The sequence below is a fragment of the Phacochoerus africanus genome, chromosome 4 (genome assembly GCF_016906955.1).
Source record: "Phacochoerus africanus isolate WHEZ1 chromosome 4, ROS_Pafr_v1, whole genome shotgun sequence".
Taxonomy (NCBI): Eukaryota; Metazoa; Chordata; class Mammalia; order Artiodactyla; family Suidae; genus Phacochoerus; species Phacochoerus africanus.
Genome location: NC_062547.1, coordinates 2,423,231 through 2,447,656, shown reverse-complemented (window position 1 = coordinate 2,447,656; position 24,426 = coordinate 2,423,231).

Genomic DNA, 24,426 nt, shown 5'->3' with positions numbered 1-24,426 from the left:
TTACCCCAGGGTCCTGTACCTGTGGACGCGTGGTTGGTGAGCATAATAGACCTGTCAGCTGCTTCGAGGCATCAAGGCCACTTCAGTTCTAGAAGGTTCTTCACATGGGAGGCACTGGTGGTTCCAGTCGTGCCTGGAGCCTGAGCTGGAGACCTCTGAGGATGCCACCTGCACAATGGACAAATTACAGAAATTTCGCGCCCTGAAAGCCAGGACCAACAGCGCAGGGAGGTTACCAGCCTGCAAAAGATGACGTCGTGTGCACGGCAGTGGCCTTGGAAGAAGTGTTTTGTCTGTGTGTTGCTATGCAGAAATGAATCCCCCACCCATAGCTCAGCCCTCTGGGCTGTGCAGGACAGGCCTGTTCTCCATGACCGGGGACCACTGCTCACACAACACAGCCTTCACGCTCCCCCGAAACGACCCTTCTTCAGGCTCAGGTCCCACCTTGCCCTTTTCCTGGGTCTACTCTCAGGGTCCCCCGCCCCCCTCCCAGGGCCACTTTTCCTGGATCTATTCTTAATACACTGCCTCCCTTCCAGAGTTTGGTGTTGGGAAGTGGATGCTGTACTCCACAGAGTTTGGGACTGTAAGCCTGCAGTCCAGCTTCACTTTCACCTCCCTTCTTCTGGACATAATACTCCTGTTAATGCAGCCGAGGTTCGGGGTGGCCTCATGCTGAGGTTGGCGACCCAGAGCTTGCAGTCAACCATGCACCAGAGGTGAGGCCTTGGCCTCCACAGTGGGATGGATGCAGCTTCTGCTGGCTGTCCTCTGGGTTGTGCAGTGCGGTGTCCACCCTGCCGAACTGAGGACCCCTGGCTGGCCTGAGACCTCCACCCTAGTCCACTGGCCCTCCTGCATGGCTCGGGCAGAGCTCAGGTTGAGCAGGGCCTTCTGGCCCGAGCGGGAAGGAGGGAAGGAGGTGGTAGGATGATGGGTGCTCCGGCATCACAGGTGCCCTCTGGGAGCCAGCACGGTGAGCTGGGTGGCTGCTCCCTGCTGAGTGCAAACCCTGGGAGGGAGGCATTCTGTTGATGTGAAGAGCTGGCACTGCAAAAGCTCCGCCTTCCAGACCCTCAACGGAACCCGGAAGTTGGAGGAGAGGACCAGAACCTTCCGCGCTGCCTCCCCACGGGCAGCCAGAGGATGAGTCAGAGAAGTGTTGCTGTGTGCAGAACCCTGCAGAGAAATCCCGAGTTCCAAGCACGCAGCCGAGATGTGAGCCAAAGGCCAAACAGCTTTCTCGTTCATCTCAATTTATGTTTCTGGGAAAAATAACAAAGGAAACACTGGACATACCAAATGGCAGAAATCATCACCGGCAGGGTGCGCGCCCAGGTGCAGCGGTGGACGGTGCCACCTGTGATAGCCTTCCTGAGGGATCCTCTCTGGGGAGCCTCCTCCTCTGGCGGGTGCCCCGTTGTCATCCAAACCAGACTGTTTTGAGAAGGAAGGCGGTGCTACCAGCAATCACGCAGGGCAGCAGGTGTAAAGTGGGGGTGGTGCTGGCAAACAGGAACCTAGGGCTGCCGCAGTATCTGCAATCGGCCCAGGGCAGGGATGACGAGAAATAGACTGGAGGGTGGTGGCTCCGGGATGGCACCGCTGTTGGCGGGCGGGACACTTGCGATGTTGCGGTGGGGACCACGCCATCTCTGTGGCTGATTTGTTCATGCCACAGGCAGCGTCCTCTGCATTTGAGCTCTGGCTGCGTGGCCCTGGGTGCAGTTACAAAGGGAGAGAGCCCACCCACGCTCCTGAGCTTTGCAGAGAAGCAAAAGGTGAAACAGAGGGCTTCCGGCTTGGGCCAGCCTGGGTTCAGGTCAGTTCCCACCCCACCGCTCACTAGCTGAGCAGGAGAGATGTTTCTCCGTGTAGATTTCCTCCACTCCTGCCCTCCTGCCACTACACAAGCTGAAAGCACCAGACCTCTGCTGCCCAGACTTCCCTGAGCTGGGCGTGGGAATGGAGCCTGATCCAGCCAATCAGGTGTTCTTGTCCTGAAAGACTTGGCCAATCAGATGCATCCTCCCAGAAACACGTGGCCAATCAGATGCGACAGTCCTGAACATTTTGGCCAATCTTATAGCCGCTCCTGCACTTCCCAGCCAATCAGTTGTGCTTGCTCTGAATAACTTGGCCAATCCGACGTGACTGTCCTCATCTGGGCCAGCCTGCAGGTGTCCTGGCTGAAACATCCAGCCCTCAGAGTCCTGGCCGCGGCCCCTCACCCACAGGACGGGTTCTACATCTCTGGCTGCACAGCTATGGAGCATCATTTTCCCTTCCTTCTGCCCACGTTGTGTGCTACTCTTCATTTTTCTAATCTCTTTGTGTCATGCTTCTGCTAGTCAGAATCTGTTTTTCCCTTGCTTAAGAGGAAAAAACAGTGATATGCTACATGAGGTTGGGTAATTCTGGCCAATCTCTGAGCCTTGCACAGTCATGGATAAAATGCAAGGAGAAACGAGCAGGTTAAGATGTGCTGTGTGGTTACCCCTGAGCCACCCCAGGGTGCCCCGGGGAAGAAGTGGGCACAGGGTCCTAGGGCATGAGGCAGGAAGGCAACTTCCCTAAACAGCAGCTTACTAGCCTATTTCCTAAACTCATCTCCTCCTGTCAAGAGGTTAACATTTTCAGAAAAGAAAAACCATCAGATACAAGATGTCAAACTCTTTTAAGGTCCCACACAAAGAGCTCTTCTTCCCAGGTGGGGCTGCCACCTGGAATACAGGAACCTCAGGTACACTGGACTCTCCGATAAACATTCATGGTTTTTGCTGGCTGCACTCACAGTATGTGGAAGTTCCCAGGCCAGGGATCGAACCCATTCCACAGCAACAACCCAAGCCACTGCAGTGACCACGCTGCATCCTCAACCCGCTGCACCACAAGAAAACTGCAATTACCTTTTTTTTCTTTCTTTCTTTTTAGGGCCACACCCACAGCATATGGAAGTTCCCAAGCTAGGGGGTGAATTGGAGCTGCAGCTGCTGGCCTACGCCACAGCCACGGCAACACAGGATCCAAACCGCATCTTTGACCTACACTGCAGCTTGCAGCAACGCCAGATCATTAGCCCACTGAGCGAGGCCAGGGGTCGAATCTGCATCCTCATGGATCCTGTGTTGAGTTCTTAACCCACTGAGACACAACGGGAACTCCCAACAACATTTTTTAAAGCCTAAGTATGTCCTCTGCCATATGCAGGACATGCTTTTACTAACGACGCCTTGGTTGTGCAGTGAGCTTCCAGTGCACCTGGTACTTGCACTTTTGTTTGTCACCCGCCCCCTGGCCTCCTCCGGAAGTCTGTCTCCTGCCCCCTTTACCCTGCCTCTGCTTTGCTTTGCAGGAGCTCTGTCGACAGTCAAATGGCTTTTCGGCAGTGCATCCCTGAAAGCCTGTTGCATTTGCTCCAGGGCTTATTAAGATGAGCCATTTAGACAGTGATGAGAAACACACACGCACCCACAGCTGTGTTCCAGAATCAATGATGTCTCATAACAAAATTGCCAGCGCTCTCACGTACCTCGCCATCGGGAGTCTGGGAAGCAACATCAACACCATTGGGCTCATTACGGCTCATTTTCGCGTCCCAGAGAGTGTGTTTCTCAGCGGGTGCCTGTGATCCTCCAGCCCTGTGACTCACAGCCCCGATCAGCCCGGGCCTGTTGTGTACCCCGCTCTGCCCAGTGCCGCAGACCTGTCACTTTCCAAAGCCTAACAAGCCTGGACATCCTCGCTTCCCTCTTAGACAGATGTGGATGCTTCTCAGTAGTTTGCTTTTTTGTTTTTTCGCTTTTTTGCTTTTTAGGGCCACACATGTGGCATATGGAAGTTCCCAGGCCAGGGGTTGAGTTGGAGCTACAGCTGCCAGCCTACACCGCAGCAACACGGGATCCAAGCCACGTCTGCAGTCTACACCACAGCTCACGGCAACACTGGATCCTTAACCCATTGAGCAAGGCCAGGGATTGGACCCGCGTCCTCATGGATACTAGTCGGGTTCCTAACCGCTGAGCCACAAGGGGAACTCCCTCTCATTAGTTACAAGGCAACCTCCAGAGAGGGAGGCTGTGTCCTGAGCTGCACGGTCTGGAAACAACTCCCCTTCAAGGGGTGGCACCTCGAGGGTGGGATCCTGGTGGCAGCCACCTGGAGATCTGTAGCCACATGGAGAACAAAGCCCCGGGTGCCAGAGTTAGAAAATACCGCCTCCTGTGTGCTCTGTCCTGAGGCCGCAGAGCCGGTGACTTTCACAGGACTCCTAACTGCGACGTTGGGAATTCTTGGAGCAGATTTGGGGGGGGGGGTCTCATCCGCATCTCTGGGGATGCATCCCACGTGATGCACTGCTGCTGAGAAGGGGGCGCAGCAGCCCTTAAGGCGAGTGCCTGGCCGGGGCTCTGGCCTTCCCAGAGCGTGACTTCGGTGAATTGCTGTAACCGCTCCCTGGGCTTTGCGATGCCAGCTTCTTAGAATAAGCATTCATACAATATGCAGATGGTCACGCCCCAAAAAGGCCCTGCCACAGCTGATTGGAACGCTGCCCAACGAACACTGACTTTCCAGCGTGAACCTGGTCGTGACGGCCCGTTCAGTCTTCAAGCCTTTTGCTCGTTCACTGATCCTCTAGGGAATTATTTCTCGTGCACCCACCACATGCCGAGCCCTCTGTGCTGGGTGCTGGGGGCGGTCACAAGGCTGACGAGGGGACAGAGAAGGCCGTGTTGTACAGCTGACAGTCTGAGGGGGGAGCACACGTCGGACAAGGCATCACAGGCCATCCCGGATAGAAATGATTCCTTCTATGGACAGGATGTGTCAGGGACGTGTACGGGGGGACGCGGTGGCTTGACAAGCCTGGACATCCTCGTCGCCCCCTCAGACAGATGTGGCAGCTTCAAGGCTCCTCGGAGAGCCCTGGTCATTCCCGCCCCCCAATCCTGTCCCCCGCCCCCCCCCCTGTTTCCCCTCCTTGTTGTTCAGTCAAACCCTGAGTCACCCTTGCATCCTCTTCTCTCGCCACCTTTATTCAACCTCGGCGCATTCTCTTTAATCCCTCTTTGTCTATTTTTTATTTTTTTATTTTGATTTTTTGGTTTTTAGGGCTTCAGCGGCAGCATGCGGACGTTCCCAGGCGAGGGGTGGAATCGGAGCGGCAGCTGCCAGCCTACACCACAGCCACAGCCACACAAGACCTCAGCCACGTCTGCGACCCACCTCACAGCTCACAGCAATGCTGGGTCTTTAACCCACAGAGCGAGGCCAGGGATTGAACATGCATCCTCGTGGATACCAGTCGGGTTCGTTGTCCCTGAGCCATGACGGGAACTCCCTTAATTTCTCTTTAAAGCAGAGGCCGTCTGTCCGCGTTTCTCCACCTTCACTTGCTGGCCTTGTCTGGCCACTGTCCTCTCTCTCCTGCATTTACATGACAGGACAGACTCCCCTGTTCTCTCCTTAGGATGTGGCCAGAGTGATCTTTTAACAATGGCCAGTCTCTTCTTAAAACTCTGCAGTGCTTCCCCATTTCCTGCAGGATAAAACCCAGAATGCTCAGCGGGGGGTACAAACCCAGCAGACATCAGCCTCGCCCCTCGTACCACCCTTGCAGGTACCTGCCCTCTTGCCAGACGCTCCTGCCAATTTCACTCTCTTCTTTCTGCAGACAAACCACGCACCCACCCTACCTCAGGGCCTTTGCACCAGCTGTTCCTTGCATCTGGGCCTCTCTCTCTCTGTTGGCACATGCCTCGCTCCTTTGTCACATAGATTTGAGCTTAAAGGCCACTTCCTCAGAGAGGCGGGCCGCGCTCCACAGAGCACCACCTGCTGGCGGTGTGTTTATTTGATTTCCCTCTTTGTTGTCTGCACTTCCCTCGTGCATGTTCTGGCCTGACCCCTGCAATGCTGTCTGGCACTCAGCAGGTGCACCTTCAATAGGTCTGCACAGGCTGCTGGATGAAGGAGCACAGAAGCATCGGACAGAAGCGGTGTCTAAGCCGACACCTGCAGGTGGGGGGTGGCCGGGTGAGGAGTTGGGGAGTCCGTTCTAGGAGGAAGCAGTGGTGCGGGCCAAACCACTGATGATGGAATGACTTGAACCACTGCAGAAATGGGGAGATGACCCTACGGACGGGGCTCAGCCTGTGTGGTCAGCTTTTCCAATGTGGCCCGAGAGGTAAATGGGCCACGGCCAAATTCTAGTCTTTGTCCAAAACGCAAAAGGCTTCATGGAAGGGGTGATATAACTCACCTCGAATTTTACCCAAGATGCTTTCTGCCCTGTTCCTGGTGCCCCTCCCTCTCTAAACCCTCACTCGGAGCAGGGGCCCCCGCCTGCATGGGAGAGGCTTACCGAGCCTCTGCCAGGCCAGTCTCTCTTAGAGGCCACGTCCGACCCCCAGAAGTCCCTAAACCAATGCTCTCCATCCGAACTCACCCCATCCTGTGCCCGCAGTGGCCCACATTCCGCATGACTCTCTGTTTCAGAAGCAGGTGACGCTGCTCTGTCTTCTGCTCTCCACCCAGCCTGTCCAGTCGGCCTCGGAGTCCTCTGATCCATGCGCTGCCTCTGCAGAGCAGGGATGGGCATCTGTGTCCTGACTCAGGCATGAGCTGGAACCCAAACCCAAACTGAGCCCCACACCTGAGCCCACTCCTGAGTCCACATCTGAGCCCCACACCTGAGCCCATACCCGAGCCCCATATCTGAGCCTGTACCTCAGCTAGGTTGCCTCTTTAGGGGTTGCTGCAGGTTCAAGTCTGGATGCTGAGAGTCAGGGTCCCGTGGCCCTGGGCTCCCCTGCTCTTCTGTGGGCAGGGACCATGCCCATGGCGGGACCGGGGCCCAGCTGCCTTCCTACTCGGGGCTGACTCCTCCTCCCCTCCCCGCTTTTCTTTCCCTCCCCCCTTCACCTTCCCCCCCCTTCCCAGCCCCCCAACCTCTGATCTGCAGGCTCTCCACTTAGACCTGTTCTGCAGGGGCTGCGGTGCCGCAGGCCCATATCCTGGAGAGAGATGGACACTGCTCCAGTCCGGGGTGACGGGGTCCAGTGCCCCCCCATTCTTGATGCTAAACCCCCTTGTAGTCTCTTTCCCCATCTGAGCGCCCCTCCCCCAAATGCTCCCCAGGGGGAGAGGAATCATTTCCGCAGGCTGATCAGGGTCCAGAACCTTCGCTCCCCGGGAAGCCGTCTGAGCTGTTTGCCCCACTGGGAGCTGGGCTAAAAAGTCCACTTAACACGAGAGCTGCCCCAGCATCTTCGGGCTCCTGGCAGCCGCTGCTGCGCAGCTGGACGGCGCCCTCCTCCGCAGCCTCCTAATCAGACACACAGTGCGCTGCGGTGGCAGGTGGAAGGGGGCGCCCTGGCTCCTCCGGGTGAGCTCAGCGGACCAGCCGCCTAGATGGCATCTCGGTGCTCGCTCCAGGGTCAAACGCCAGGCCCCACCCTGGGCACAGCCGCCACGCCCGGTCCCTGTGGAATTCAAAAGTGGCCGCAGAGGGAGCGACATCGTGGCATTCAGTGGACAGTGACGTGCAGGCAGACTGGACCATCCAGGGCCGTGGGAGGGTGGAGGGAGAAAAAGTGAGCAAACACCGTCCCCCCTGGGAGGCTCCTGGCTTAGTGGGTTCATATCCATGAGGTTCACGATGTTCCAGGACCAGCCTGTGCCTCCCCCCCACCTTCCGGCTTGTCTCCTGCTCCCTCCCCCTGCCCCCCATCAGCTAATTTGCTTCTCTCTCTCTCTCTCTCTCTCTCTCTCTCTCTCTCTCTCTCTCTCGCTCGCTCTCGCTCTCGCTCTCGCTCTCGCTCTCGCTCTCGCTCTCTTTCTTTCTTTTTTTTTTTTTGTCTTTTTAGGGCCGTATCCATGGCATATGGATATTTCCAGGCTAGGGGTTGAATCAGAGCTGCAGCTGCCAGCCTACCCCACAGCCACAGCAACGCTGGATCCCAAAGCCACTGAGGGAGGCCAGGGATTGAACCTGCGTCCTCATGCATGCTAGTCGTGTTCATTACTGCTGAGCCACAGTAGGAAGTCTGCTAGGTTGTTTCTCAGCCTGTGGCCTGCCGTCAGTAGCATCAGTTGCTCTGGAGCTTATTAGGGAAGAAGGTTCCTGGACCCATGACTCAGAATCTCTGGCTGTTGGAACCAGGGATCTGGTTTACAAGCATGGGCTTAATGAGCGAGGGGTCCATTTCTCCCCACATAAGGAGGCGTGCAAGGCAAACCGTCCCAGGGTGGCCCACAACCCAGGATGCTTCGGAGCAGGCTGCTTAGCCAATGGGTGTGCAGCTGCTGCCCTCGGGCTGTGCCGGGCCTTTTCAGGATGACCGCCGGCTTCCAGCACAGACACACATCCAGCCCCTCTTCCAGACCCTCCCCCAGCACATCACGTTACATCTCGTCCCAATGAGCATGTCATCTGGTGGGACTGGCAGGGGCGGGAGCTGGCAGCACTGCTTTTTAGCTGGGCTAGAGGCCACCCCCCACCCCAGGCTTCGGCTCTAAGGAGACTCAGAATGGGTCCTGGGCACCAGAGTCTGCCTGTGATACCCATATGTGTCACACACACACCCTTAGTGCCATGTCCCCTCTCCTGCACAGGGCAGGGCTGCTGTTCTGTCTCCTTTGTGGGGACCGGGAGGTGGAGTACCCGTTCGGACCAATGAACTGAGAGTAGAAGTAGGTCAAGTGTCTGGAGAGTGGCCTGCGGGTCTCCAGAGCCCTTTCTCGGCACACGGCAGCTGGTGGTGCTTGAGAATGCAGCTGCTCCCTGAGCCCCGGGCCTGAGCAACAACGACAAACAGCCTCCCTGCTCACGGTCCGGATCCCTGCTGACGCTCGATAGACACGCAACCCGAGGGAGAAATCGACATTGTTTAAAACCGCTGGGACTCGGGGGATGTTTGTTACTTCAGCATAACCTCCACTAACCTGATGGATGCAAATCTTCTCAGCAAATAGGACAGTCCCACGAGATGCTTTCGTCTTTCCTTCCTTCTTTCTCTTTTTAGGGCTGCACCTGCAACCTATGGAAGTTACTGGGCTAGGAGTTGAATCGGAGCTGCAGCTGCAGGCCTGCACCACAGCCACAGCAACACTGCTTCCAAGCTGCATCTGTGACTTATGCTGCAGCTTGCAGCAATGCTGGATCCTTAACTCACTGAATGAGGCCACGGATTGAACCAGCATCCTTGTGGACACTATGTCTGGTCCTGCTGAGCCACAATGGGAACGCCAGGTGACTTAATTTTTTAAAACAAACTGTTTCCTGTACATAATCGTATCCATGAGCAGACTCTTGTTCATCCTTCAAAACCCAAGTTGCTTGTCCCATCGGAAGCCTGTCCTGACTTTCCCAGGGATGGTGCCAAATGCTCTGCAGAATAGCTGATCAGGGAGAGAGGGCTAGAAAGTATGGGAGATGCTGCTTTCAAAGGAAGATGCAGAAAAAGCTCTGCATCGGTGACATTTGAGCTGACACCTGAAGAAAGCGAGGAAGTTGCCCTGCAGACATAGCGGTGAAGGGCGTGTCCGGGGGAGGGAAGGGCTGGAGCAAAGGCCTGAGGTGGGAAGGGCAATGAGTGATGGGGAGACCGAGGCAGGGAGGCCAGTGAGGAGGGTCGGGCCACAGAGACCCCTCTGACCGAGAGTCAGAGAATAGCTGGCCATCAGAGACCAGGAAGAGTCGACAGTGGCCGGGATCAAGGTGGTGGCTGTGAAGGTGCTGCTAAGAGGTCCTCCTTAAGACGGTGTTCAAGGAAAAGTCAAGGATTGCCTGATAAGATGTGCAGGACGAGAGAAAATGAGTTAGGAGCTCCACCCATATCTGTGGCTCGAGGCATGCGCCTCGTTGGGAGACTCGGGGAAAGACGCCGCTGGAGGGTTTTCTCGCCCACGGGGCTTGGCTCAACCTGTGCCTTTGCTTGCAGTCTTTTCATTCATCTTTGGGGTCTCCCCGTCCGTACCTGCAGGTGGAGGGCGTGAACCACACACGATCTGGCCTGTTCTCTTTGGTGGAGCCTGGGGTTGTCGTCTGGGACCCAGGGCCGAGGGACGGGCTGGAGATGGACCCGTGAGAACCTCTAATGGCTCTGTGGTTAAGGCAGCGCCGGACGGGGTCTCCTGGGGAGGCTGGTAGAAGAGCAAGCAGGGAGATCTGAGGGCAAGACCAGCGCCACGGGTAAAGCAGGGAAGAGGAGGAGGAGTCGGCACACGGGATGGAGGGAGGCTCAGGGAAGTAGACGCAAAGGACACACCGAGGGCAAAGTCAGGACTCTCACGGGAACGTAAAAGTAACGTCCAGAGCTCGGTCTGACTCCCTCGGTAACGTGGGAACCAATCAGAGGGGACAACCAGCTCCAAGGAGAATTCAGAGGACTTTATAGACGACGAAAGGAGCCCAGAAGTAAATTTACGTATATTCCTGAGGGTACTGTCTACAGGATGAAAACCAACTTTATTCCAGCCGCCACAATTAATTTGCATTTCTGTGCGTAAGAATCGTCGGCAATATTCTGTTTTCCGTGAGCGTTTTGTGCAACTTACAAAATAGTTGAATGAAAAGTAGAGAGGCCACGGACAGGGGCACTAGGCAGGACCCTCAGGGAAGTTGTGTGAGTTTTTGTTGTTTTTGCCCCCCTTTTTCTTTCTTTTTAAGGATGCACCTGCTGCATATGGACGTTTCCAGGCTAGGGGTCGAATTAGAGCAGCAGCTGAGGCCTAAGCCACAGCCACAGCCACAGCCACAGCAAGGCCAGATCCCAGCTGCATCTGTGACCTATGCTGCAGCTTGCGGCAATGCTGGATCCTTAACCCACGGAGTGAGGCCGAGGACTGAACCTGCATCTTCGTGGACACTATGTCAGTTCTGAATCCGCTAAGCCACAAGGGGAACTGCTATGTTTGTCCTTTTTGAAGTCTTTCCCCAGCAATCCCACTCCTGGGCATCTATCTGGAGAAAACTCTCATTCGAAAAGATACACACCCTCCTGAGTTCACCGCAGCACTAGTCACAACCAGCCAAGACAATGGAAACAACCCAAACGGCCGTCCACAGAGGACTGGATACAGAAGAGGGTACACACACTCGCAATAGGATGTTTCTCAGCCATAAAAAGAGTGAAATAATGCCATTCGCACCAACACGGATGAGCTCTGAGAGTCTCATACCAAGCGGAGTAAGTCAGAGAAAGACAAACACCATGTGATATCACCTAGATGTATATGTGCAATCTAAAATAAATGATACGGATGAACTTATTTACAGACAGAAATAGGCTCGCAGACGTAGAAGACAAACTTACGTTACCAAAGGGGAAGGTGGGGGAGGATGAAGTAGGAGTTTGACTTAACAGATACATGCGACTGTATATAAAATAGATTAAGAGCAAGGAGCAACTGTACAGCACAGGGAACTAGATTCAGGATCCTGGAATAACCTAGAATGGCAAAGAATCAGAAAAAGAAGAGAGTACAGGTGCGTGGGAGTATCTGTGTATCACCGATTCACTGCGCTGTACATACCTGCACCCTGTAAGCCAACTTTACTCCAATAAAAATTTAAAGATAAATACGTAAAGTCTTTCCAAATTTCTCCTGCCTCAGGAGACCACGGCGTCTTAGAAGCCACAGGAACAAAGCGGCTCCCGCAGGAGGAGTGATCCGTGAATCGGGTGCTGGCGAGAAGGCAGGACGAGCCCTGGCTCCTGGGTTTAGCAAGAGGTGGTGGTTGGTGACATTGACCAGGGCAGTTTCGGTGCACAGGTGGGAAGAGAGGCTCGGAGGAGGTTCGGGAGATGGTGGGCGGTGCCCCGGTGGACTCAGCGACACCTCTGGACACCTCTGGGGAGCTGACGACCGAAGCCTCCTCTGTTCTGGAGCAGGGAGGGGCTGGAAGGAACGGCACTCAGGGTCTGCAGCTCCTCTGGGTGGCTCTTGTCTCTCTCTCACACACACACACACACACACACACACACACACTCACTGCCTGCCCCCGAGGCCACTTCCAGGGACTTGCTACTTCCCTGGGAAAAAGGATCCAGGCAGCCATATGCCACCTGTCTCACGAGAAACAGACTGGCACTAAAACAAAAGCCCTAATCATCAGAGGAGAACTCATTTCAGACAAGGCAAACAGCATGACTCCTCGGTGACCGGGGCCCTCTCCAGGCCAGGGTATCCCCTCTCCCCCGGCCTCCGCCTTCCAGGCCCCAGGTCCCCCCTCCTGCCCTGCCCGCCCCTCCCTGGAGCTTTGAGTCAGCACAGGCTCAGAACAAGCCGCTCCAGGGCTTTACAGCTATCAGGAGGCTCGGCAGGAGCTGCGAAGTCTTTGTGCTCCGAGCTGCCGCAGCATCTCCGCACTCCCCCTTCTCCCAGGAGAGAAAAGTGTGCGAAGACAGCGGCGTGCTCCCCCCGCCCCCGCCCAGGTGAGACGGGTGTTTTGTCAGCGTGGGATTTCCTCTGTGCATTTACCTCTGAGAATGAAGTATCCTATCGAGGGGTCCCTTAGAGGGACACAAAGAAGCCAGGAGAAAGTGGGAGACGAGGAGCTGCGTGTGGCTGGTGGAGGGGCCTCTCTGGAGGCCTGTGATCTCGGGGCTCCCGCCTTGCAGGCCCTCTTGCTTTTAAGCTTCCTCACAACCCAAACCTCAGGAGCTGGACTGTCTTGTCACTTCACAGAGGAAACTGGGGCCCCGGGAGTTTGCTAAGATCTTGAGCTGGGACTCGCCCGTGTCTGGGCGGATGAACAACCCCAGCTCTCGTCCCATCGCCACCTCCCCAGGGAGCTGAGAGTCTGCTGATGCTGCCTTTGAACCTGGAGCAGGGCTGGACTTTCCGGAGAAGTGAAATGGGGGAGGGGGGACGGGGCGGGGGGAGAAGTGTGTTGTTTTGTTTTAAAAGAATGAATATCATTGGCCAAGGCTGCGCCCCTTAATGGTCTGCAGTGGGCACTCCACACCAACTGTGTTTGTTTGAGCAAGGGTGGGGCTCAGGGGTCCCAGCCCCAAATCGCCCTTGGGGCTCGGGGTCCCTGGTTGGAGTCCCAGCTGTGCCCAGCCACCTCCCACCCCACCCCCAACATATCAACAGTCTCCCCCAGCCAGGAACAAGGAGACCGCAGGGCTGAGCAGAAACAAGGCCACCCAGGCCAGACCTCTCACTCTCCGGAAGACGATCAAAGGCATCCCTCGCCTGCTGTGACGGAGCCCACCGGCCCCTGGTGGCAGCCCCTGGCAGCGGGTGTGCTGGGGGACAGAGGGGCTGGACCCTGCAGAAGGCAACAGGCAGGCGGAAATGGGAGCCCAAATTTCCAGCAGCTCCAGGGTCTCATGGGCACCTGCCCCCCCCCCCCCCGGGGGACATGGTTTGGTTCATGGTTTTGGAATGTTTAAAGGCAAATTGAGGGTTTAAAAGGCATGTTTCCCTAGTGATGAGAAGATGCAGGCTTTTCCAGAGATGCCCCTGCATGCTTCTCATTTCCTTCTTCACACCCCTCTCGTAGCAGCTGAGGGTTGTTCTTTATCTTTCTTCCTTCATCTTTGATTTTTTGTAACTCAAAATAGGACATACGTGTGTGTGTGGATTGACAGGCAGGTAGATAGGTAGATAGAGATAGAGAAATACGTACAAGTCGAATCACGCTCCAGGGAGTCTAGAAGAAAACCACGGTCCCCTCTCCCACCCCAGCTGCTCAAAGGCATTTACTTTACCTCTTTTAGTTAAGCCTCTGAGCCACTGCATCACCTACATGTTTAAACCAATTGCTTTTAGCGCCGTCTCTTGGTTCACCAGCTTTAGGCGATACCTACAGAATAATGGTGAAGTCAGCCGCTCTCCTGGTCTCCCCACATCGTTGCACCCCCAGTTTTGGACAAACCGATATTCAGGATTTGCATTATGGCAACTAGGTAAATATTGTTTGCTTTGCATCAAGTATGACTAAGGGTTTTTTTTGTTTGTTTGTTTTCTCCCCTCTTTTCTCAGACATTTGTTTTTCCCGGAGTTAGTGCTTGCCTTCCCCTTGTCCAAGATGCTTTTCTTCTTTTTCTTCTTTTTGTCGTATCCACCCATGGCTGAGTGTTCCTGTGCCTCCAGCAGCCTCTCCACACAATTTTCAAGCCCATCAGGTTACCCTGAGTTCCACGTTGCCATTTTCTTCGGGGATCCCTCCATCCCTTTGATTTCATCTGCATCTTTGCTCCCTAGGCCTGGGAACCAGGCCTGTGGATGGGGTGGGGAGCAGGGGTCTGGCAGGGAGAGGGCTTCCCTTCAGTGTGCAGACCCTCGAGGCTACTTCCAGTGCCTCTCCCCACCCCTGCCGTGGGCTTTCCTTGGGCAGTACTGTTTATCCAAGGCCACGCTCAGCTCTGGCACAGGTCAGCCTTGCTCTGAGTAACTGCAGGGACTGGCATGGGTCCTATGACAGCTGCCTCGACTGTCCCCCTCCCCTGGCCACACACTGGTCACCTTCCCATCTCTCCTGGTCCCTTGCTGCGCCCCTCCCTGGGTTGCCCCTGAAATCCAGTCCCCTCCCCGCAGAGGCGGGCCTCTGCCTCTTTGTGCTTCAGGACTGGCTCTGCCTTGAGCAGCCACCTCTCTGGGTCTCCCCAGGACCACACCCCGCTCACCGTGCCTGTGTGCAGCCTCTCCCCTCCTGGAACGGGAGCCACTGGAAACCTGGCAGCCATTGCCGTTCTACACCCAAAGCCTGCGTTTGATAAATATTTTGCAAGGAATGATTGATAACCGGGTGCCATGGTGGGGGGTCTTCAGAGCCGGTCTCCACCTGGACGGTCCTCTTAGAAATCAGGAAAAAGAAAAAGGAGGCCCCTTATTCTCAAGGATTTCGGCAAAAACATCTTTCATTCAGTGTAAGTCTGTGTACATTCAGCCCCACAAAACCAAGTCTCCCAGGAAATGTCTGGGATGAGGAAAAACAAGCATCTAAACCTTCTAGTCCTTAAAAAATACTTATTGCTTGTCTGAAGAAATAGACAGCTTGGGAGTTCCCTGCTGGCCCGGTGGGTTAAGGATCCGGCATTGTCACTGCTGTGGTGCAGGTTTGATCCAGGCTTGGCAAGGTCTGCATGCCATGGGCGAACCCCCCCACCCCTCCCAAAAAAAGAGACTGCTGGGTGTGGGGCGGTGTTGACCAAACGCTAGCAGAAAGCCATTTCATTTGTTTCAACCAGAATTTCCCCAAACGACCTCCCTCTGCTGCTGAGTTTTATGCGCTGCCTCGTCCAAACAGGGCATAAATCTCCCTTGGACCGATACACGCCAGCCTCGCCGAGGAAGTGTAAACAGAGCCACGTCCTTCACGCCTCCGCCAGATCGTTCAGCCCCAGAGCTGCTGGCAACTTCTGTTCTGTCTTTAAAGACAATTTAGCCAATTTTTTTTTTCTCAGAGATTTTGAAGTACTTGAAAAAGGGTTTCCTTGTGAAGATGTCACAGCATTGGGACGTATTGTCTTTGCTTCTTATCAGCTCTCTAGATGAGCGTTTCGGGCTGTGGAATTAGGGCCTTTCTATTTCTGATGTCCCCATTTCTCAAAATAGGCGGCGTGCAAGCTGACTTGCTGGCCCAGATCGTCCACCCGGGCCCTTGGGTCTGAGGTGGCGCCAGCCTCAAAATCTCAGCTCAAGGCAACCCTTTGCCCAGACCCATGCAGGGGGTCCAGGCGGCCTCCCGAAGTCGCCAGTCCCACGGGGCCAGGCTCAGGGTGGAGACTCATCCTTCGGATCTTAGGAGAAAGGCCCTGGTGGACTTTCTGGGGTAGTCCGTTGAATGACGCGGATAATGCAGACTTTTCTGATGAGTGTGGGCGCAGGAACACATAAAACACCTTTCCTAGTGCTGAATGCGGGGTCAGGAACTCTACCCAGGATTCCATCCCTTGAGGCCCCCCCTCCCACCCCTCCCCAGGTAGGGTGGCTGCCTTGGGGATGGGAGAGGGGCCCATTGACAGAGGTAATCAAGGGACATGGGATGGCCACTTGAGAGGTAATCAAGGGACATGGGATTGCCACTTGAGATGGCAAAAGGGTCTTCCAAACTTGGCTGAGAGCGCAGGTCGTGTGGCTCCTCAATTTCCTTCCTGGAGGCCGGTGTTATGCTGGAGGCTGAAGGGGTCGGGGGGAAACAGTTCTCGCTGTGGCTCCGCAGGTTAAGAACCCGACGAGCATCCATGAGGATGCAGGGTCTACCCCTGGCCTCGCTCCCTGGGTTAAGGATCCAGTGCTGCCGTGAGTGGCAGCGTAGGTCACAGATGCGTTTCCGATCTGGCATGGCCGTGGCTGTGGCGTGGGCTCTGGCTGCTGCACCGATTCGACCCCTAGCCTGGGAAGTGGCCATAAAAAGAAAAGAAAAAAGAAAGCTTACTTAAGTTCGGGCACCCCCAGTCCACCCCCGACTCCCTGACCCCTGCAGTGGGCACTGGGCAGGGGAGGTGGGGGGGTGCTTGAAGGCCCTGGACTGGCCCTGGGCTTGGGAAGGAGAGGCTGGCCACCCTGCTGAGGGTTTGGAAACAATCCCTGCCTTCAAGGGGCTCTCGGGGTCCGCGGACAGGCGGAAGGACCTCTGAGAGAGTAGGCAGGGAGAGGAGCCAGTATTTTTATGGCATCAACCAAAAGCCACGGGATCACTGGCCAGTCCCGCCTTCCCTGCTCCGCAGCCGCCTCAGGAGGCCCGTGCTTCCCGAGTAGACTGTGGTTGTTTTCCTGACCTGGGTTCATCTTTCTCTGTGTTCCTCACTGGGACGCTCCCTGCCATCAGGGGCTGTGATGCTTGTGTTTCCCCAGTGCCTGAGGAAGGTTCCCAGTGTATTTACTGACTGGGTGGGTGGATGAAAAATAACAAGGAGTTCCCTGGGGGCTCAGCCGGTTAAGGATCTGCTGTTGTCAGTCCTGGGGCTCTGGTGACTGCGGGACTCGAGTTTGACCCCTGGCCAGGGACCTTCCAGGAGCAAAGGAAGTTCAACTCCAGATGCTTCTTTAAGCTACCAGCCCCTTGATTCCAGCACCAAAGCGGGTGCCTTCTTCCCAAGGCCTGGCGTCCATTTACGTGCATTTCTTCCACAAATTCACTGTCCTTCTCACTCCGTCCTCCAACCCCACCCCACCCCCAATTTGAGATCATCCGAGATTTGTTTTTTTCTTTTGGTTCCTCCTGGCTTTACTTTTTAAAAGCTCTGTATTAATTATTTAGTGTAACTCCCACGTCGGTTTTCCTTACTCACCATTGATTCTTTCTTAGCTTATAGACAATCTTCGATTTCTTTTCTTTTTTTTTTAAGAGAGGAGGGCACATGGGTGGTAAAAGTTCTGAATCTTTGCCTGCTGCCCAAGTTATCTTTTCCCCACAATTCCAACCTCATTTAGGGCAGGAAATGAACTTCAGGTTCAAGGTCACCCTTCCTCTGTTCTTCACAGCTTTGTCCCCTTATCTTGGAGCTTTGCAGGTAAGAATTCTGATGCAAATCAGAGCCTCGTTCTTTTAGAGTAGGGTTGCCAATTTTGGGGGGTGGGGGAGGCTGCCTGTGGCACGCGGAAATTCCCGGGCCAGGGATCGAACCTGTGCCATAGCAGCGACCTGAGCCACAGCAGTGCCCTGCTGTGCCATCAGGGAGCCCCCAGGGTTGCCAGATTTTGCAAATAAAAAAGACACGCAATCTTTGGAACATGCTTCTACTAAAACGTTATTTGTTGTATTTCTGAAATTCAGTTTCACTGGGCAGCCTGGCTTTTCCCAGTAACCCCACCTTACAGTTAACCTGTTTCTGTGCTCTTTGCTCTCACTGCCTCAAGACTTTGCTCTTTGCTCTGGAAGCTGTGGAATTCCATGAGGCAGGGTCTGGTGACCTCGTAAAAGGTCACCAGGATGCCCCATCATTCTGCTCGGCCCTCCATGGCCCTTCGTGGGCAAACTCAGGCCTTCGGGTTGTTTGTGCTGACTTTCCCTTCTTATTTGTCTGCCCTCAGCCTCTGGCTGTCCTACGAGGTATTGCCTACAGATTTAAGCTCCCTGTCCCTGTTGAAATGACCTCACTCAAGTTCATCAACCTTCTCAGCTTCCGCTCCTGCATCACGAAATCAGCTTGGATCACCCAGTCTCACAGCCACGCCATGAGGAGTAAATCTGTGAGGGATGGAAGGCCCCTGCATTAACATGTCCTAACTGTGCTCATGCGAACTTGAGCATCTGGGCTGTTCTCCCCAGGTGGGAGGTCAGGTCGGTGATAGGAAGTGGCACTTCCTAGCCCCATGTGACTTGTTCTGGGCAATTAGTTGTGAACAGATGCGCTGTGTGTCCCTTTTCTGCCAGTGAAAGGCCCACCAAGGCACCCTGTGCTGCACCCACAATGCATGACAATGTTCCAGGTGGCATCTGTTTAATCAGCCAGACTCTGGGTGAGGGCGAAGCAGGAGAGAGTCCTGCTGAACTTTGGTGGGCAGCTGAGCGGGTGAGAAATAGACTTTTGTTTTTCACACTGAGATTTAGGGGATGTTTGTTACTGCGGCACAGAGTAGCCATGCTGACTGATACACAGAGGTCATCGGAAATTCCTTCCCCTCAGGACTCTGCATGGACACAGTGAGTGCCCCATGAGCATTTCCCCAGATGCCACGAGCCTTGCTCAAAGAGGCTGTCTGTCCTTTGCTGACCCTTTATTAAAATCAAAGGCAAGGGGAGGAAGGGCCACCTTCACATTTGAGTCGGTTCTGAGCTCTGATCAATTCAGACAAGCTGAGGCTCAGCCTGGAGCTGGTGTTGACCGGACAGGTGATGGGGTCCAGACAGCCACAAATCAGAGGCTTCTCCTCCCCATGATGGAGGAACCGATGTCCTTGTACTCTGCGTTGGTGACCCACATGTCCTTGAAGGTGGAGAGTGAGCACAGGATGGAGCCACCTACCCAGGCACCATATATGGAATACGGACAGGTGGAGACCTGGACGGGGGTGGAGGAGGCAGAGAGAGGGGGGATGGAGAAGGGAAGGGAGGGGAAGAGACCAGAATCAAAATACTGCTGTAAACCAGGGGCACAAAATACTAGCCCCTCAGCGAACCTCATGAGCCGTCATTTCTGCCCCCACCCTGCGAGTTCCTTGTATTCCAACCTGTAAGGATGCCTAGAGGTCACGGCTGTGGATTTAAGCTGCGGGATGAAAAGATCAGGAGCACGAAGCACTCACACGTGGCTCTTGGATTCACTCCAAGATGCACAACAGGAGCTCCCGTCGTGGCGCAGGGGCTAGTGAATCCGACTAGGAACCATGAGGCGGCGGGTTCGGTCCCTGCCCTTGCTCAAAATGCACAACACACTTTACACGCGTACAAGGACTATGTGTGACGTGTACGTATTTTGTAGAAAGGTTAGAAATGGCAGATAAGCAAAAAATAAGTAAAAACCAAAACCAAAACCAATCCCAAGGGGTCAAACCGCCCGGAGAGACCCCTTCCACCCTCTGGGGCTTCGTTTTCAAGACTTTCTCTAGCTTTGGCTTTGCCAGTTTCTTATCCAAGACACTCATCCTCTGAGCCGGGAGGAGGCAAATGTGGCCACACCCCTTCGCCAGGTGGGGCCACTGAGGCTCTGGCAGGTTAGTTCACGTCCTCCAGCTCACCTGTTCTCTGACTTTCCTCAAGGCTCATAGGTGTATGGTAATGTGACATGTTTTTCCTTCTAGAACAGGGGCGTGGATGCCTTGCTGGAGGGATAAGCAGGGCAAAGGGATTTAGAACGAGGAGGTAGGAAACCCAGGGGCCAGGCGGAGGTGAACCTAAGGGAAAATGAGTTATCAGATTCAGTCAAAAGTGCTGGCCCTACTACACCATATGAAACGTGCTTGGCTTGGAAGCCATCTGCTGGCGTTGGTTAAGATGAGAAAGAAGAGGAACATTTTACGAAAAAAAAAAAAAAAAACAAGGAAAAGAGTCACAAAGGGGGGTGGGGGAAGCTCATCCTGGATCAGGTGTCAGCAGAGAAAAGAGCAGCTAACAGGTGCCCGGGATTCCCTGCTCCGCCTTTTCCTCCAACAACAGCAAGCGAGAGCGTGCACCACACAGAAGAAAGCAAAAAGCACCAACTGGGAGCTCCCGTCGTGGCGCAGTGGTTAGCAAATCCGACTAGGAACCATGAGGTTTCGGGTTCGGTCCCTGCCCTTGCTCAGTGGGTTAACGATCTGGCGTTGCCGTGAGCTGTGGTGTAGGTCACAGACGCGGCTCGGATCCCGCGTTTCTGTGGCTCTGGCGTAGGCTGGCAGCTGCAGCTCCAATTCGACCCCTAGCCTGGGAACCTCCATATGCTGCAGGAAGCAGCCCTAGAAATAGCAAAAAGACGATAACTAAATAAATAAATATAAAATTTTTAAAAATAAAAGATATTAGGAAAAAAAAAACCCACCAACTGAAAAACAGCCAAAGGGTTGGATTAAGCAATTACAAAAATATGTCAAAAAGGAAGAGAAAGCGAAACACTACAGGCAGCGAGGAAACATGCAGAGGGTTCATCTCTGTTAGTCATTAAAGCAATCAAATGAAAACATTGATTTCTCAGCCATCCAGTTGGGAAAGAGTTTTTTCAATGCCGGCTGCTGCGCTGGGTGGATAGGGGTGAGTGAGACGCCACCTCCCCCGCACGGACGGGACCAGGGGCCGGGTGTTTCCGTGGGCACTTCGGCCGTATGTTCCAGAAGCCTCCCCCCGGGCACGCATTTCTGGCTCAGGAAATGGATCTACCTAGAAATGGATTCTAAGAGGGAAAAGCATCTAAAGACATCAGAGGAGAGCGTGGCACAGAACCATTTTACAGCAAGATGCAGGTTGTCGGGAGAAGCTGTTAAGAGACGGTCTGGACAGGAGGGAAGTCCGTCAGAGGCAAGGCCGAGTTTCAGTCAAGTTACCGGAAATGGGCGTTGCCTTGAACTTCATAAGAAGTTGGGGGGGGTGCTGGGGGGGAACCGTGAGGGCTCTGAGGAGGGGGGGATAGAAGAGCTTGGTTCAGATCTCAGCCCGGCCACAGGCTGGCAGGCAAAACGGATGGAGAAGTTCGGCCTGAGAGGTGCCCTTTGCACCTGTGGTCCAGAAGCGCACGGAAGCACCATCTCGCAGGACTGCTTGTTTTCCCTTCCGCCTCGGCTGGGTCCTCCTTTCTGATTTAGCGCAAGTTCATTCCAGGCAAAAGCTCCAGAGGACCCAGGGGCAGGGCAGTGGAAACGCATCCCTGAAGAGAGCCAAGGACCTCGGGGTGGGCAGCAGGGAGGGGTGAGCGCATTCTAACGCCTGTCTTTTCCCGGGAGATGGTGTGCCAAGGGCTGCAGCCTTGACAAGAGAGGGAGCAGGTGGGTACGGGTGTTCCAGCATTTCTGTGTATGAATGCAGCATCATGTGAAACTGTGTGAAGACTGCAGCTTTAGGAAAGGCAAGGTGGGGGTACCCTTCTCTAGCAGCAAAATCTGTGGCGCCGCAGTTCTGATTTTGTGACGAGGGCTGCAGCCTTAGGAAAGAAGGATGGAAATAATTTTCCAGGATTATATGGATTTTTATAACAATAATGGAGTTTTATATATAATATATTCTATAATATATATAATGTGTACATGTTATATATAAGATGGTATGTGTTACATACGACACCGTATATAACACAGCATATATTATATAGCATAGTATATATTATACATAAAGGTATATCATGCATAGTATATACTATACAGCATAGTATATGTTGCATATAACACAGCATTATTATACTATAGTATATATTATGTAGGTATATAATACATATATTGTAATATATAATAGATATAGTATGTAATTTATTTTTTTATTTATTTTGCTTTTTAGGGCCGCACCCATGGCATATGGCAGTTCCCAGGCTAGGGGTCTAATCGGAGCTACAGTTGCCGGCCGCCACCACAGCCACAGCAACGCAGGATCCTTAACCCACTGAGTGGAGCCAGGGATCGAACCCACCTCATGGTTCCTAGTCGGATTCATTCACCACTGAGCCACCACGGGAACACAGTGTATAGTATTTTAAAAAGGGGGTTGCCCACTTTGGAGGGGAGAAGCCTTGTGTGGGTTTGTGTGATGGCAGCTGACGTGTTTGCCTTTGCAGGCCATTCCTGATCCTTCCCTGTGGCCCCCACTGCTCTGCAGGAGGAGGCCTAGATCCCGCCCAGAACAAGGACCAGCGCTGTGCAAATGTTTACTTTCAAACTCTCCCTGGTCCACCAGGCTGGGCTGTCACCGGAGAGGGGGAAGGGCCTGCGGCAGGACGGAGCCCCGCGTGGACGCCCCACGAGCCAGGAGGGGAGGGGGACAGGGAGCACGAGGTGGAGGGGGCTGGGGGCAGCAGAGCTACACTGAGGACGCCAGCCAGAAAGTTCCCTCCCAGAGGCCCCGCCTGCAGACAGATCTGAAACCCAGGTGGGGGTGGGTGAGGCGGTGCCCTGGGCCCCTCCAGAGAATTCTGGGGAGCGGAGAGGAAAGGGGCTCAGCCCCTGCTTCCTGCCTCTGGTGCTGGGAGGTGGTGCCCTCCGGGCGTCCTGCGTCACAGATGGGTGGCTGGTTCAGAGGGTCAACAGGTCTGCAGGGGAGAGAGGTCCCACCCTGGTGTCCCGGGGAGCCCCGCCACCCCACCTCTGTGGAGAACACAAAGCACTGGCTGGGAGTCCAGGTTAGGGGTCCCGTGTCACCCCAGGAGGGGCTCCAGGAGCCCCCAGCAGCCAAGCAAACTGCACAGACCCACAGGGTGACCCACAGACCTGGGGCTGTGACAACCAGAGGACAGACACCAAGGCAGCAGCAGGACCGAGCAAAGAGCAGGTGGACCAAAGAGCAGGCAGTTGAGGGTGGCTGGGCAGGGGACAAAAGTGTGTTCGTGACCCCATCCCTCCGACCCCCCACCACCCCGGTTGGGCTGTGCCGAACGGGTTCCGTCCAGTTCCATGGAGAGATGGGAAGGTGCTTTCTTCACGGGGCAAAAGTTAGGACCAAAATTCCAAACTCGTTGCATAAATGTTGCTGACATATTTCCTACCATGACCTCGAGCTGCTTTTACCAACAGAGGGGAAAAAAAGAAAAGCCGTTTCGAAAAATGGGGTCGAAAAGAAGCCCGTGTGAAAAGGCTACACACTGCATGACTCCAAGGTGACCTTCCAGCTGCATCATCCCAATGACGTCACATCTCCACAAACCTTTGCCTTGAGCATCAGCTCGGAGTTGGACCACCCTCTGCTGGCCAGCTCGGAGCCACCAGCATCCTTCGCCTGGACCACAGCATCACCTCCCAGCACAGTCCGCACAGTTCGCTCTCCGCATGGCAGCCTGACCCACCCTCCAGAGCCTGACGTCATTGCACCATGCAAACCTTCCGATGGTTTCCAGTCTCTCTCAGGGCAAAAGCCTCACACGGCACCTCTGACCCATTTTAACCCCCTCTGTCTCTCAGCCCAGCCAATCCTCCCCAGCACATCCTCCAGGAAATAAGCCTCTGGGCCACCGTATGGGCTGTTCCCTCTGCCTGAATGCTCTTCCCCACATATTCACATGCTCCGCTCCCTTCCTTCAAGTATTCCCTCAAAGGCAACCTTCCAGAGGAAACCCCCCTGCAACACGCCTCCCTCACCCCCTCCTTCCTTGCTGTGTCCCCCCAGCCGGTGGCTTCTAGCCCCTCCCACCATATTAGCACCCTGTAGCATATGAACCTGTGTGGCTTTTACTGCTCCCTCCCCGACTAGGACATAAGCTCCAGGATTTGTCGCTTCTGTCTGCTGATGCTTCCCTGAGCTCCTGGCACTGTGCCTGGCACATGAGAGGCATTCCAGAAACATCTTCGCAATGAACTCTCAAAGCCCCAGGGGGTGGATGGAGGGGTCCGTACCTTCACGTTGATCTTTGGGGAAACCAGGGCAGATATTTCCCTCTGCAGCCGGAACCGCAAGCCCGAGCAGGTGCCGGTGCCTCCAGACAAGAAGATGTGGCCGAAGAGGACCTTCCAGAGGGCGGGGCTGCAGGAGCTGATGCACTGGAAGGCCGTCATGTGGGTGCCGAGGCGGTTCCTCCCTGCCGGGATGGGAGGGGCAAGGAGAAGCTGGGGGGGACCCGGGGCTCCACCCCTGGGCGCCCCCTTCCCTGCAGGCGCCAGGGAGGGGGCCCTGCATCTCAGGCAGCTCCAAGCACAGTTGGCAAACGGCAGCATCCCCCACCGCCAGGCCCTTGTGGGTTTGCCAAGGTGAAGCCTGTGAACTGCCCAGCCCGTGGTGGGCTCACTGCTGCGGAGTGAATACACCAATGTGAGTTCTCCCTGATAGAAATTGTATCCAAGAGTTGCTGATAGTTTTTCATTTTGCTTTTTTAGGGCCACACCCATGGCACGGGGAAGTCTGGGGGTCAAACTGGA